The sequence below is a fragment of the Pongo pygmaeus genome, chromosome 13, assembly GCF_028885625.2.
Source record: "Pongo pygmaeus isolate AG05252 chromosome 13, NHGRI_mPonPyg2-v2.0_pri, whole genome shotgun sequence".
Lineage (NCBI taxonomy): Eukaryota > Metazoa > Chordata > Mammalia > Primates > Hominidae > Pongo > Pongo pygmaeus.
Window position 1 is genome coordinate 78,837,748 of NC_072386.2, and position 15,782 is coordinate 78,853,529.

The 15,782-nt window shown below is 47.0% G+C and overlaps 1 protein-coding gene across 4 annotated transcripts in view; it reads left to right on the plus strand.

Moving 5' to 3' along the window:
• Positions 1–15,782, plus strand: part of ROR2 (receptor tyrosine kinase like orphan receptor 2) — a 222,325-nt gene that overhangs the window by 38,367 nt on the left and 168,176 nt on the right. The window lies entirely within an intron of this gene.

The window sequence follows — 15,782 nt, forward strand, 5'->3', positions numbered from 1 at the left end:
ATTTATTGAATTATTTATTGAAGCTTATTTTAAAAGTATGGTAATGCGCCACGTAATGATGTTTCGGTCAACAGCAGACCACATATACAATGGTGGTCTCATACGATTATATCATATTTTTACTGTACTTTTCTGTGTTAGATGTTTAGATACACACATACACAGTGTTGCAGTGCCTACAGTGTTCAGTACAGTCACATGCTGTACAGGGTTAGTGCAGGTGTGTAGTAAGCTGTACCATCCAGGTCTGTATGAGTACTGTATACTCTGATGCTCGCATAGCAACAGAATGGCCTGAAGACGCATTTCTCAGAATGTATCCCTGTCCTTAGGGGACACATGACTATAGTTTGTTCTAGTGCATTGTTTTCAAAAAGAGCCTGTGTGTAGAACACTGCATTTTGTATATTTTCAAAGGAACAGGTGGTGGGGTAGTGTGCAGATGTGGAAATGGGCCTGGCAACCGCCAGATCCCTTCCTTTGTCCCAGGTGTTTGTTTGGAAGCATCATATGTAGTGAATGAGTAATAGTGTTCTTAAGCATTTTCTATTGTTCTAAGTTGTTTCCATCATTCTGTATTATTAAAAGTATTACACAGTTGGCTGGGCGCGGTGGCTCATGCCCGTAATCCCAGCACTTTGGGAAGCTGAGGCGGGCAGATCATATGAGGTCAGGAGTTAGAGACCAGCCTGGCCAACAAGGTGAAGAAACCCCATCTTTACTAAAAATACAAAAATTAGCTGGGCATGGTGGTGCACGCCTGTAATCTCAGCTACTTAGGAGGCTGAGGCAGGAGAATCTCTTGAACCTGGAAGGTGGAGGTTGCAGTGAGCTGAAATCAGGCCACTGTACTCTAGCCTGGGCAACAGAGTGAGACACTGTCTCAAAAAAAAAAAAGTATTACATATTTTAGGTATTTAATGAAAACCAATTTTCTTTGAATATGATGCTTCTCTTTATGTAGTTTGGATATTAACCCGTTATTAGATGTATGATTTGCAAATATTTTCTCTCATTGCCTTGGTTGTGTTTTCACTCTGTTGGTTGTTTCCTTTGATGGACAGATGTTTTTAAGTTTGATGTAGTCCAGTTTGTCTATTTTTGCTTCTGTTGCCTATGTTTTTGATGTCATATCTCAAAGTCATTACTTAAGCATAGATTCCCATATGTAAAATTAATAAGTCTCAAAGATATTTGGGGGTGGAGATACTAGTAATAGTAGTAATAAGCCCAGATATTTTGGAGTTGTTTGATAAGTCTGGCCAGATTGCCTTCAGCACACAGTCATCAATTCAATCTCCAGTCTGGAATGTCTGGAATTGCCTATTTCACATCACCAGTGCCAGCACTGGGCACTGACATTTAAGTTTCTTTTCTGCTAAATTGACAGGTTAAAAGTAAAGATTGGCTGGGCATGGTTGCTCTCACCTGTAATCCCAGCACTTTGGGAGGCTGAGGTGGGCGGATCACAAGGTCAGGAGTTCGAGACCAGCCTGGCCAATATGGCGAAACCCCATCTCCACTAAAAATACAAAAATTAGCCCAGTGTGGTGGTGGGCGCCTGTAGTCCCAGCTACTTGGGAGGCTGAGGCAGGAGAATCACTTGAACCCGGGAGGCGGAGGTTATGGTGAGCCGAGATCACGCCACTGCACTCCAGCCTGGGCCACAGAGTGAGACTCTGACTGAAAAAAACTAAAAAAAAAAAAAAAAAAAGAATAAAGATTATCAAAATGCTTATAAAATAGCAAATGATCTGAAGAAAAAGCACAGTATGTCCAGTATGTCTTTACTTTAGAAAGACATAAAGCTTTCCAAGATATTAAAACCCATAGATGGAACAGGAGGAAAAACCAGATCCTTCATACAGTTAAACATAGGAGCCTGGGGCCGAGTGCAGTGGCTCATGCCTGTAATCGCAGCACTGTGGGAGGCCGAGGCGGGAGGATTACTTGAGGCCAGGAGATTGAGAGCAGCCTGGGCAACATGGTGAGACCCCGTCTCTACAAAAAATAAAAAAAATTAGTTGGATGTGGTGATGCATGCCTGTGGTGCCAGCTACTCGGGAGGCTGAGTCAGGATTGCTTGAGCCCAGGAGGTCGAGGCTGTAGGCCACTACACTCCAGCCTTGGTAACACAGTAAGATCCTGACTCCAAAATCAAACCAAACCATGGGAGCCTGAGAGGAGAGGCAGGTTTGGTCTTCATTCCTGGTTTCCCAATCAGTGATGATAGATAAAAAAGCTCCTCTTTCCAATAAGAAGAGGATGCAGAGGGGGTGTGCATCATGCACCCCACTCCTGAGATGCACAGATTTGACTCTTGTTACCCTGGGTGAGGAAATGCACCCATGCTATGAGATTCAAGACAGATCAATGGAAATGGAAGAGGAAAAGCAATTAGCAAGCAATTTTAATTTTCCCATCAGAAAGAAATTATATAGGTTGTTTCTGGCAAAGCAGCATGTTGCGTTAGGCCCTGTGGACTCCAGTGCTTTGCAAATTAAAGAGGTTTGGGGTCATTGTGGTTTCTTCTTAAATTCCTCTGTTGGCTCGATGCTGACAACAGCTGGATCTTCCAGGATGTACTAATTTGGGGTGATGGAAGGGAAACTTTCCCTCATGGTCAGTGGAGTTTTTAACTGTTCAAGGTGTCAGTTTTATGGGTTTTCATAATGAAAATATAAGGTGTTTACATTTTAAGGAATTTGAGTCACTTTTCTTAATTGGCACTCTCCGCTTGAAATCTTAGTGCTGTTTCCTTTGGCTCTACTGAATGTTTAAAATCTCAGTGGAGGTCATTTTGGGTAATCTTTTAAATATGATATTAATTTTATTTGTTATTAATATCAATTTTGAATTACCAGTAGAGGGATGCTGAATTTATTTTAAATGTATTTCTTTGAGACTGATATTGTTTATTTCCCACTGGTAATGGTGTATTCATTGATTTTATGTAAACATCCCCTCCCATAGTGTAAGTACCTGGTCCCTATCTACCTCTTGGGGTTGTTGTTTTGGGGATTAAATGAGTTAATGGTTATAAGGTCCTTAGAGCCAGCACTTGACTTGCAGAAAGTGCTAGATGGGTGTTTGTTAAGATAACTGATATTAAGCCTGCTTGTTAAAAAGTCATTAAAACGTTATGTTTTTACCATTACATTTTAAAAGGCCTTCTGAGTTGCATGGTCAGGAGATGTTCTGATTGGTGTTTTCTGTCAGTTGCTACTAAAACATCTCAAGCTGGATGTGCTGCGGGTGCCCCAGGCACAGCTTTAAATACAAACTTGTCCCGTTGTCTCCCTTGGAGCCCTTCCTGGCATAGATAGCGTCCCCACCACTCACCATGTGACCAAGATGGAAACCAGGGAGTTGCTTTCAACTCCTCCCTCCCCCCGTTGATAATACAGCTGTGTCACCTGTGCCTCCAGACTCAGTTTGGATTCCACTCTCTATCTTATCCAACTTTTTGTCATAGGGTCTTGTGGCATTTGCAGTTCACAAAGGAAGTTCTTTCCCACAACAATTAGTGTCATCACAAGTCCTGGATGTTTCCCTGAAGACCAGATAGTCACCTTTCCCTTTATTCTGGCTGCTTGCCCTGTGCCCACCTGGAGGCAGTGCATGTAGGGTGGCCCTGGGTGTGGGGTGGCCAAGCTGACCTGGGGTGGGGCAGCCTCCGATCCACGCTGCAGCTGGGTAACCTGAAGACCTTGTGAGGCAGGAAGCTCATGACTCAATTTACTGCATTCTTGGGTCCACTGGGAAGAGAAATGCTCCTGTTAAGTATGAGGTATCCTGATAATATGCCTTCTGTTTAAGGAATGGATATTGGAGGATAGATCTCAGGAATTTGGGAAGCCAGCCCCCTTTGTAGACATTGCAATGAGTGGGAAGCGCCAGGTTTCCCAGCAGAGGAGGCCCTTCCTGTAGCTGCTCAGGGTGTGGCTTTCTCAGAAAGATGACTTAATTGACTCAATTTTGATCCTCCTTTTTTAAATATCACTTTTTTTCACTGTGCAGAGTCCCACTTCGTGATAACGAAAGAAACTTAGGGGTTAACGTGCTGATATCCTAAAAAGAAATTGGGCGAGGCAGTCACCCAGATCCCCTTGCCCCAGGACCTCAGGAGAGACAGTGCTTCATTTCCTTTTGTTGGTGGATTTTGGACACAGCTGTGTCCATTTGGTTTGGGAAGGACATTCCCATGTGTGTTGCCTCCCAGGTCATTAGCACTGTCCTGCCTGTTAATGTGAGGAGGAGTCTGGGGGCTGCATGCCATTGTACAGGGGGAAAAATTATATGCAGAGCCACTGAGAATGTAAAGAAGGGGCTTTTTACCTGGAATAAATGGCTTCCTGTTTATCACTTAAGAGAATTATGCAGATTTCTTATTTTAATGGATTTCATACGCTGCTGTGAGACAGCCCCCTGCCAATTTATGTCCCTCAATTAAAAAAAAAGATAGATGAAATCTAATGGGGAGTTAGTGCTTAATGGGGACAGAGTTTCAGTTTTGCAAGATGTAAAGTGTGCTGGGGATGGAGGGTGGTGATCCTGCACAACACAGTGAGTGTTCCCACCACCACCAAACTGTCCACTTAAAAGTGGCGAAGATGGCAACTTTTATGGTATACTGTTGACCACAATTAGAAAAATATAAAAGCCTGGAAACCAAATCCACTGAGTTCGAGGCGCTCTAAAGCTGGAGCCTGGACCTTGGTAGTCTTTGGTGCTTCTGACTGTCCGTGGTGCAGAACTATGTAGCAGGTTCTCCCTCCAGCTACTGCAAACCAAAACGTTTCTAAAATACAATGAAAAAGATTAATAGAAAATAAAGACCAAAAAGGATAGATGAAATCCCCTTAATAATGCAACGATCATTGACCATGACTTAAGAAAATAACAACAACGAAAGAACAAAACTGAGGAGATTTTCTTGAACTCCATGAATGAAGGGGAAATGAATGGTGGAGGCGGCTCTTGGAAGGTCAGAGAACTGAGGGGCGTCCTCTGCTTGCAGAAGACCCTTGGCGGGAGCTAAGACTCTGTCTGCAGTGGAGTTGTGGCGGCAGCCTGTGACCATGTGCCACTAAGAAGGGTGCTGTGGGTTTCCTGGGAGCTGAGACGGCAGAGCCACCCTTTAAGGTTTCTTTTTCCTCAAATGCGCAGACTTTCCTCAGAGGCTGCCATGCAGAGATCTTCTTCTGTGGGTCAGGGAAGAATTTTCCTTATGAAAGGGCAGTTTGTCATTCCAGGCACCCTACTGGGCACAGAATTGTCCAGTCCTGCTCTGTCGTGCAGCCCTTCTGGGTGAGTGCACGCTGCTCTCCCCCTCAGCCCTGCCGCCTCCTCCTGCAGGCGGAGTTGTGGTCACAGCCTGGGCCACAGGAGCTTCAGGGATGCTGACGCCTCTCAGAGTTTTGGTGTGGTTTAAAAACCCTCTGAGTTTAACTTTATTATGCCTGCTCAGCAGTTATTACTCTGTGTGTGTGTGTGTGTTTTTTTTTTGTTTTCAAAGAATTCTCTTTAAGGGGTGTTTTTGCTTCTTCATTAATAATAGTTTCTTAAAACCACCAATTCAGGGTTGCACATAAATGTAGTCTGTAATTTTCTGCATTTTCTTTAATATGTAATCTTCCACTGGGATCAAGAATTCCCCAGGAGAGGCTCTGCTCTTAGCTCTTTAAAAAAAAGAAGTTGATTGGCTCCCTCTCTTAGTTCTTGGGCTTTCAAATTTGCTTTAATTTCTATTTTCTCTCCTAAAGAGCATGATGGCCCCTTCCCCCACCCCCATTTATCTACCATGTAGTGGGGTTTGTGGTCTTCTAAAAAGAAAAACAGATTTTGGAGTGTATGTGTGGTGTATGTGTGTGTTATGTGTGTTTATGTGTGTTGGGGGCATCTGTATATGTGTTTGTGGCATGTGTGACGTTTGTGTATGTGTTGTGTGTTTGTGTATGTGTTGTATTGTGTCTGTGTTGGGTTGTGTGTAGTGTGTGATGTCTGTGTATGTCGTGTATGTGGTATGTGTTGTGTCTTTGTTGTGTGTGGTATGTGTTGTGTGTTGGGTTGTGTTGTCGTCTTTGTGTGATGTGACATTTGTATAGTTTGTGTTTTTGTGTGTGTGTGTGGTATGTGTTGTGTGTCTTGTGTGTATGGTGTGTGATGGTTGTGTATGTGTTGTGTGGTGTGATTGTATATGTGTTGTGTGTCTGGTGTGTCTGGTGTGTGGTATTTATTGTGTGTGCTGAATTTGTGTGGTGTGTGATGTTTGTGTATGTGTTGTGTGTGGTGTTTGTGTTGAGTGGTGTTTGGTGTATATGTGGCATGTGGTGTTTGTGTATGTGTTGTGTGTGGTATTGTGTGTGGTGTGTCTTGCATGTGTGATATTTGTGTGGGGGGTGTGTGTGTGATATGTGGTTTGTGTGGTGTATGAAATTTGTGTATGTGCTGTGTGTGGTATATGTTGTATGTCTTTGTGTGTGGTGTGATGTTTGTGTATATGTTACGTTTTTGTGTGTGGTATATGTTGTGTGGTATGTGTTGTGTGTATTGTATGTTGTGTGGCATGTGACATTTGTGTATGTCTTCTGTGTGGTGTATGTGCTGTGTGTGTGGTGTGTGTGCGCACACGTGTGTTCTGCAGCTGTGCACCTCGGAGCCGTCCCAGGTAGTAAGCCAGAATGGAGGCAATAATGAGTGATGAGCAGTTTGTTTTTTCCCTTTTTGGAGGCTTTGCCTCATTAACTTGGAACCAGAGGTCCCTGAGGCCATGGGTGGCAGAGTCGAGGAGGCCTCCAAAGCCAGCAGTGGAGCATAGGAGCCAGGGCGCTGGGGTGGAGATGAGATCTTTACAGCCTGGAAGGGACATCCTGTGCGTCTTGCTGCCTGCCACTGGGTGCCCTCCTATAGCGTTGGTGGCTGCTCCAAGCGCCAAGGCACCCCCACCATGGGCCTGAAGCCTGATTCCACTTCCTTGCTCCACAAGGCTGGGCCACCCTCTGCCTGGTCTCTCCAGGCTGTGACTGGATGGCTTTTCTCCAGGGCGATGGCCTGTTGGTCGTGGCGCAGGTCCTACCGTTCCCTACCCCAGCCCTTGGGCCTTCCAGTCCTTTATGGACTGAGCCCGCCTGACCGGAACATTCTTGGGCTCTTGGTGCTAAGAGGGCAGTGGGCTCCACCCGCTAGACTTGTGGCATCCTCAGGTCAGGTGAACAAGGCACAATGGAAGCAGGGAGCTCTGAGGTTCTGATCTGAGGAACCTCCTCACCCCGGGATCCTTCCATGATCCCTGGTGCCAAATCTGGCTTTGTGGTTAAAAAAGGATGACCTGGGCCCTGGTGCGGTGACTCACGGCTGTAATCCCAGCACTTTTGGAGGCTGAGGTGGGCGGATCACAAGGTCAGGAGTTCGAGACCAGCCTGGCCGGCAGGAGCAAACCTGTCTCTACTAAAAACACAAAAAAATTAGCCGGGTGTGGTGGTGCACGCCTCTAATCCCAGCTACTCGGGAGGCTGAGGCAGGAGGATTGCCTGAACCCAGGAGGTGGAGGTTGCAGTGAGCTGAGATCCCACCGCTATACTCCAGCCTACGCGACAGAGCGAGACTCCGTCTCAAAAAAAAAAAAAAACAAAAAACCAAAAAAAACGATGACCTGTCAGGGCAGTGATTCCTACCTTGTGGGATGGTTCACATGTTTCTTTGAATATCTAAAACCACTCTCCTTTAAAAATATTTCAGCTGTTCACTGACTGTATTTTTGGAAATTAAATGGATTTTGTTTTGAGAATGCAGCAATATCCCTTTAAATACATAAAATAAATATGGGCATTTTATTGCCGTGGACTCTCTCCACGACCCCAGTCTGAGGTATTTTTATGAGCTCCTAGTAAACCTGGTCTCAAGCCAATTGCGTTTGTTTTTGTTCCTCTTTGTCTACAGAGTTGTCAATGCTCACCGGGAAGGGGTGGGCAGTTGTCCCTTTGGGGATGTTGAGAATGTGGGGAAACCACTTCCCATTTGCTGACTTAGGGGCTGGTTTAGGAGAAAATCTTTGTTCTTCCCTTTACAGAAAATATTTAGGTTGGGGTCGTTTGTTCCAGAAGTGTCTGCCTTGAAAATACTCCATGGAAGATTTGGATATGTAGGAATGGCTTAAGTTTTGACTTGAGGAGAAGAAAAAAAACGCAACAAATCGACCTCTTGGGGCCACAGACCACTCCAGCAGCCTCATTTCCATTTATTTTGGGGGCTTGTGTTGTAGAAGTGAGTTGATGCCCAATGGGAAGAACTGGAGCAGATCACCCTTCCCAGACTTCCTTGGGCAGGGGAAGCCAGCGGGTTGGGGTGTGGGCATCTGAGACCCCTCCATGCAGCATCTGTCTGGGTTCCTCCTGGGCCGACTGCAGTCAGGGGCACAGAAAAAAAATCCTATTGCTCTCTTGATGTGGCAGTTTTAATTTTCCGTGCACTTATACTTTAGGGGAGAACATGTATTTTTTTATTTGCTTTTGGTTAAGTATATGTATTTTTTTCTTTTTTTATCATAGTAAAATATGCATATCATGGAATTTACCATCATAAGTATTGTTCGGTGGCATTAAACGCATTCATATTGTTTTGCAACCATCACCGCCATCCACAGAACTCATTTCATCATCCCCGACAGAAACTCTGCACCCATTAAATAATGCCTCCTCCATCTCCTCCCCCAGACCCTGGCAGCCACCGATTCTACCTTCTGTTACTATGCATTTGACCACCCTAGAGACCTTGTAGAAGTGGAACATGCAGTCTATGTCCTTCTGTGACTGGCCCGGTTCCCTTAGCATGCCTTCGAGGCTTATCCATGTTGCAGCATGTGTCAGATTTCCATTCCTGAGGATATGGTTTTTAAATGGTCATTTGTCTTGCCAGTGCAGATAAAATGTTTACCTATTAACTCCATGCTGATGAAGCGGTTTCCTCTTACAGTGAGCTCAACAGTGCCCCTTTCTTGTTGCTTCAGTTGAGACTGAGCTCTCCAACTGATGCTGGATGTCTCAGGGAGGGCCCCATGGGGTCTGGTGGGGGTGGGAGCAGTGTCGCCCAAGGAGGGCCCTTGGTGTTACGGAGATCCTTGGCAGTTCAGGAGGTCTCAGTGCATAAACAGCCGAGACCACCCAGCTCCCCATTGGGAACTGCTTTTGAGATCTGTTTTCAGTAGGGGCCTGAGGCGTGGGAAGGCCCTGGCTGTGAGAGCTACAAGCAGGGTGGGCTTGGTGGAGAGGTGATGGAGGGCTTGGTGGAGAGGTGATGGAGGGCCTGGGATTTGGGTTTCCTGGAGTGAAAGAAGGGAAAAGACCCTGACAGCAAAGGGGAAATTTACTTCATTTTGTGATACCTGAGGATAGAAATTGAGCTTTGGCTTAGAAATGAGATATTTCTACTATGAAGAAAGAATTAAAGAAAAATTGAGAAAACCTTTAAAAATAATTGTTTCTCCTTCCTCTTCTTTGTTGTGTGAGTATGCGTCTCTTACTTGTTGACTACTTAGATGAGTCAGGCCATCATCTGTGGTGGGGAACCCTTGTGAGTTATTAAATATTTCCTCTCCATGAGCCCCAGTTTCTGCATCTGAAAAATAGGAATGTTACCCATTGTGTGGATTAAATGTTGGGACTGGTTGAATGAATTGAGGGAGGTATTCTGTGCTAATGGCCTCTTTTCAAGTGCCTCTGGCTCTGTTGGCCTGCTGCTCCAGAATTGAGGGTAGGCCCCCCCACCTACACCTGGCAAAGGTACAGCTGACTTTTCCTCACACAGTAGCTATGGAAAAATAAACAAAGCTCCTTTTTATTTTTTTGTTTTTTTCTTTCAGAGCACTTTTTTTTTTTTTGAGATGGAGTCTTGCCCTGTCGCCCAGGCTGGAGTGCATTTGTGAGATCATGGCTCACTGCAACCTCCACCTCCTGGGTTCAAGCGGTTCTCCTGCCTCAGCTTCCTGAGTAGCTGGGATTACAAGTGCGTGCCACCATGCCTGGCTAATTTTTGTATTTTTACTAGAGATGGGGTTTCATCATGTTGGTCAGGCTGGTCTCAAACTCCTCACCTCAGATGATCCGCCCGCCTTAGCCTCCCAGAGTGCTGGGATTACAGGCATGGGCCACCACACCCATCCCAGAGCACTTTTATTTTTAACCGCCTGTAGAAGGCAGATAATGTACTGAGCCCACATTTGAAATGACGTGAGCCTTTTCTCTTGTTGGAAAACAAAGATCTTAGTTCTAAGTGGGTGGGAAGATAAGCCAATGAGGACACTGTTGGTTTGGTTATACTTGAGGTGACTAGTAAACTATCACTACCTCCTAGTTATTGGTGTTTCATGATATCCCACAGGTATCAGAAACATTCACAAACTACTGACATGCAGATTTGCATTTCCCATGGGTACAGTTGGAGATAGTCTAACTTACACTAAATATGCTGTATAATTTATGTGTTATACATACCATGTAACATATTATACATATTTATAGTATAGTTTGCATTTCAGAAGAATATAGTTGGGCTGTCAAGTAACACAGTTTTACAAGACAGTTCTTTTCTCTAGTTGAAGGATGGTGGAGTGGAGGGGGGGTTCTGCCCAACCTTCCTGGCTCTGGATTCAGTCTGGCTGAGCTGAGGGGCCCCTTGTGCAGCTTCCTCGTAGTACACATTAAAAACCCTTCAGCTTAAAAAACAATCTGCCCAGAAAAGGGATTTATAGTCCAGTATCTGATTAAACGATGTGTTTTTTAGTACCCAGAACTTTGCTTCCTAGTTGCTCTTTTTAATTAATAATGGATTTCCTTCTTAAAAACAGATGTGCATTCTTGGCTTATTATTTTTTTCTCTTCAAGCTGGAACATATGCCTCTGTTTGCACAGAATTGAGGTGCGAAGTGGGTCTAATGGTCCTGACAATATGAAGGACTTTTAAGACTGTGGTTTTGTGGCAAGTGCTGACTCTGGGTGGGAGTAGCCTTGGCGGCCCAGCTGCCCCCAGTCCATGGAACCCACGTGCCCCGCGAGGAGTCCTCTCCTGGGGCCTGTCCTGGTTCACTGTCAGCCCTCTCTTCCAGAAGCTTGTCGTTTTCCTGCCTCCTTGGCTGCTTTTGAATGTTCTGGATGCCACGCGGTGCCTTCCTCATTACTTGTTTCCTGCGGGTCCCACGTGCAGGCCCGGCGCCCTCGCGTCCCTGCCAGCCTCTCCTGCTCCAAGCAGCCGGAGGATCTCTCCGCGCTGCCACCGTCCCCTGCGCGGGGGGCCTGCACCAGAGTCGGCTGCCTGCTGTGCCTCTCAGCCGCTGCCATTGACCATCTTGTGCGGGAGGCAGCTGGAGGACTCGTGTCTGCCGTCTGCCCTTCCTGCAGCCCCTTGCGGGGTCCAGTTGGCTTCTGCTTCTGCGCTTGGGCCTCTGGATGCGAGGCTGCTGGGGCCCTGCCCCCCACCCCCTGGCGGCCCTGGGGGACCCGCCGCATCCTGAGCTTATCTGGGGGCCTACCCAGCACTGGAGGGAGGCTTATCTGGAGCCCCGCTGACTTGCTGTCTGTCACTTTGCAGGCTTTAAAACTTATCTTACTGGTGAGTGCATCTAGTGGGTTCCAGGCTGGCATTCTTTTGGTCTCTAGGTACTTATCGATTAATGTTTTACTAAATTATCAAGCCTGCATTCACAGGTCAAATGTAGATTTTATACTTTAATAAACTTGGGTCTCATATTCCTAGTTTCCTGGTGGATGTATGTGTTCGAGTGTGCATATGTGTCGCGTGTGTAACGTGTATGTGTGTGTATGCACAGTGCACCTGTGTGTGTGTGTGTGTGTTTGCGACCAGTTTCCTGGTGTATGTGTACGTGTGCGTATGTGTGAGTGCATGTGGAGATTGTGGCGCATGTATTGTGTGCACACATTTGTGTGTGAGTGTATATGTGTGTGTTTGTGTGTAGCTTGCTGGTGTGTGTGTCTAAGGGTTGAAGTGTCAGGCAGAGCGTGGGGACCTCTGAGGAACTTGGTCCCAGCTGCCCCCTCCTCTCCATCTTTCTCCTTGGGGACGGAGGAGGCTCTGTCCCCTCCTGCCCACCTGCTCAGTGCCAGTTCCCAGCTCTCCTGCTGCTCAGCTCTAAGCAGACCTTTTTCCCCAGGTGTATCTGCTATACCTCTTTACCCCATGTGTGCACCCGAAGGCACCGGGACTGGTGGGGTGGTGTTCGCATGCAGCGCACAGGAAGGACACAGGGTTCCATAGTCTCCTTTGACAGAAGAGGAAAGAGGCCAAACGGGGGACATTGACCTGGGGCCCCACACGTGGTAAGTGCCGGGCCCTGCTCTGTCTGTAGCTCCCCAAATATTTGCACAACTGCCCAGCCTCAGCTGTGGCCTGGTGTCTGCAGTCGCCCTTTGCAGAGGCTCCCAGCACATAAGGCCACCTATTTGCCTCATTAGTTCCTGTGCATTTTCTCCAAGATACATTCCTGCTCTGCCATCCCCCGCACCCCCTGGGGGCCCTTTCCCGTCCATGTGTTTCTGGAGGACAGAGGTCAGACCGGAGTCAGCGGAACAGGAAGAGGCCACCTGGTGGGCTCAGGCAGCTCTTGGCGGCTGTTTGTCCTGACACACGTGCTGAAGCAGGCTGCCATTCCCGCTGCCGTCTCTGTTTGGAAAGCAGCCTCTGCTGTTGCTTCATCAGCAGAACAGTAACAGAGTGAAGACCAACAAGATGGTGGTGCTCAGGCCACGCGGCATCGGGTGTCTGAGGCTTCTCCCAGCTTCCTGGAGTGACTGTGGCCTTGCTCAGCCATGTGCCAAGCGTGGAAAGCACCTGGTCACGCCTGTTTGGAGGCAGCCGGGCCTGCCTGCCATCATGTGTCGCTCTGTGCTGCGTCTCCTTCTGCACTGGGGCTGGAGTCAGCCTTGTGACTCTGATAGTCAGGAGAAGGGTAATCTAAATTCAGCTTTGCAAACAAGATTGTCCTTTTAAAGTCCTGTGAGAGTTGGTGATTTACGGGCATCTCTGGGCAGATGCCCTCCTTGCTGGCATTTCCTCATTGTCCTCATTCCCTGGGGAAGTGGGGCTCTGTGTTGTGCTGGCCACCTGGCTGTACGTTTATCTTGCCCTTGAAACGGGAACACTTTGTCATGTATAAATCACACCTCCATAAAGTTGTCACAAATAAAGGGGTGGGGTTCTGCAGGACCTCTTGGGGTTGTAATCCTGGCTCTCTAGTGTGTTTTTTGGGCAGGTCATTTAGTATCTTGGGTCTCAAATGTCCATCTCTGAAACGGAGACACCACTTCTCTCCCCACAGTGTTTTGTGAGGTTTGGGGCATGGGATATGCACCCAGCACTGAGCACAATGCCAGCCACATGGTGTTATCCAGATGACAGCTGTCGTCACTCTGGGCTCTGAGTTGGCCACAGGTCACCTTTCCTCTGAGGGAAGTCTGGGATGGAAGTGGTTAGAAAGGCTCTGGACACAAGACTCATTTGCAGAGAAGGAACCAGATAACGGATGCTTCACTAAATTGGCAAAGCCACTTGAGACTCTTTCCAGAACCGGTAACCATGGGGGGATCAGTGATTGTGGACAGGCTTGTGGGAGTCAGAGAGGCCCAGGGGTGTGGCCCGAGGGGTTCTCGGGGTGTGCGGACCCCGCCGTGGCAAGGTCAGGATGGAGCCTGTGTGTGGCCCGTCTGGTGCTCCTTCTCCCTTCCTCTTCAGTCTCACCCTCTGTGGCTCCAGGCAGGGGGACTGCGCCCTCTGTCCACATGTCCACCTTCCTTACCACGCATCCTCAGGTGGATGCAATGACACACACAGGGACTCCCTCAGAAGCAGACCCATCCTCAGGGAGGGAAGTCTGGGTGATCAGGCCCCGGGCTGCCTTTGGAACTTTGGTGTGGACATCCCACTTATTTCTCTTGAGTGTTTTTATGTAGAAAGAAGGGTGAGGCTTGGAGTGAGGCAGCTTCCCCAGACCCCTTCATGAGATGCCCCTGGGCCTGGAAGCCTGTCCTCAGCCCCCGTCTTCTGCTCCACAAGCTCACCCCACATCTCAGGCTCACCTTCACACCTTTGGCCAGGTGGTTCCCCCCACCTGGAATACCCCCCACTTCCAAATCCTGTTCTTTGGTCAGAGCATCACCCGATATCACTTTGTTTTTATGACAAAATTTTCCTAAAGCCATGGAAGGTTGTACTATTAACATTATCACCAACCCCGTGAGACTATTATTATAACATTTATTAACCACATAACTTCTGGCAATGCCTTAGAGGAGAACATGCCAGAAGACCTGGATCACCTTCTTTCCTCTGTATAAGTGGGATAGGAATGTCTGCCCTGCTTCCCCTGTGGGATTATTTTGGCCTAAAACAAGAGACCATGTTTGATTTTACTTTGAGAATTAAGTTCTATAAGTTTAATTGCTAATTTTAATAAGTAGCTTGACTATCAAGTTTAATGGGACTTGAAAACTCCCAGCCTTTCCCTTAATTTGGGAGCAGTTATTCTGATCACAGTGCTGTGTGGGAAAGGGTGGGGCTCCGCAACCCACCCATGCCTCGTATGCACTTACGGGGTCTATGTGTGCATCCAGCTGCCAGTGCTGCATTGCACCGAACACGGAAGAGGAGCTTTCACGAGGAGCATGGGCCTTCCCCTTCCTTCCTTTTGCTCCCACTCGCTCTTTAAATGAGCTGTGTTACCGGGCAGAGAGGACTTAGGGAGAGCAGCCGAGGGCGGTGGAGCCCAACGGTGTTTGCTGGGGCCTGGCCAAGCGGAAAGCAGAGGCCTGTCAGGAATGATTAAAGAGCCCAGTGTTGGAAAAGAACAGGCCTTTATGTTGGTGGTAAAATGATTAGAAAGTAATAAGAAAAATGCAGGTTTGGACAGAACATTGTTTTGTTTAATCAGTTCTAAGCCCAAATGAAAAAAAAAGTGCCCTTAGAAGTAATTTTAAAAGGGATTATAACATACATGTGAACGTTTCTCCCATCTAGTTTATGAGTTTAAACTTTAAGGGGAAGGGGGCAGATAAGTCTCTATTTCTTGGTGTCCAGTGAGGCAATTTCTCTAATGGGAACCAGAAGCAGAGAGAGTGAGTAAGAAACATGCTGATGTGAGCAGGCACTTTTGAGGTATAAGAAACTGTCAAGTGATTATTCACACTTCTGTTGGCTGCGCAAAATCCGGATATGGTGAGATCTTTCCAGAAGCCGAAGGAAAAACCTGGAATCTGATCACCTTGCCAGGAGAAACAGGGATCTGAGGAGAATTAATTCTCTTGTTTTTAAAGTGGTGTTTCTGAAGATAAACTGGATGGGGACAGCATTGTGGGGAAGCGGGGGAACCAAGGTTGCATCTTTGATGTTCAGCCAAGACAGAGTCAGGGCTACGAATATACCCAGTGGAGCGGCACTGGCAAGGAAGGACACGCAGTCTAAGGAGAGATGGTCTAGGGGGATGCTGCTTTTTCATCTTCACAATATTGTATGCACTGTGTGAATTTCTCTTCTAGAGGAAGGAAGACAGATTTTGGAAAACTTTTCCAGTAATGTGTTCTATGGATTTTGTCCTTTTTTGCAACATTAACCTTGGACATTTGTCAAAGATGGAGGCTGTTTGAATATTTTTGAAAGATTGTGACATGGGCTCAAGTTTTCTTGATACACAAGCAGTCTCAGCTGCCATAGGTGTCTGGTGGGAGGTACTGGCATGCGGGTGACATGGAGGGACCTTGGCTTCCCTGTATCACCAAATG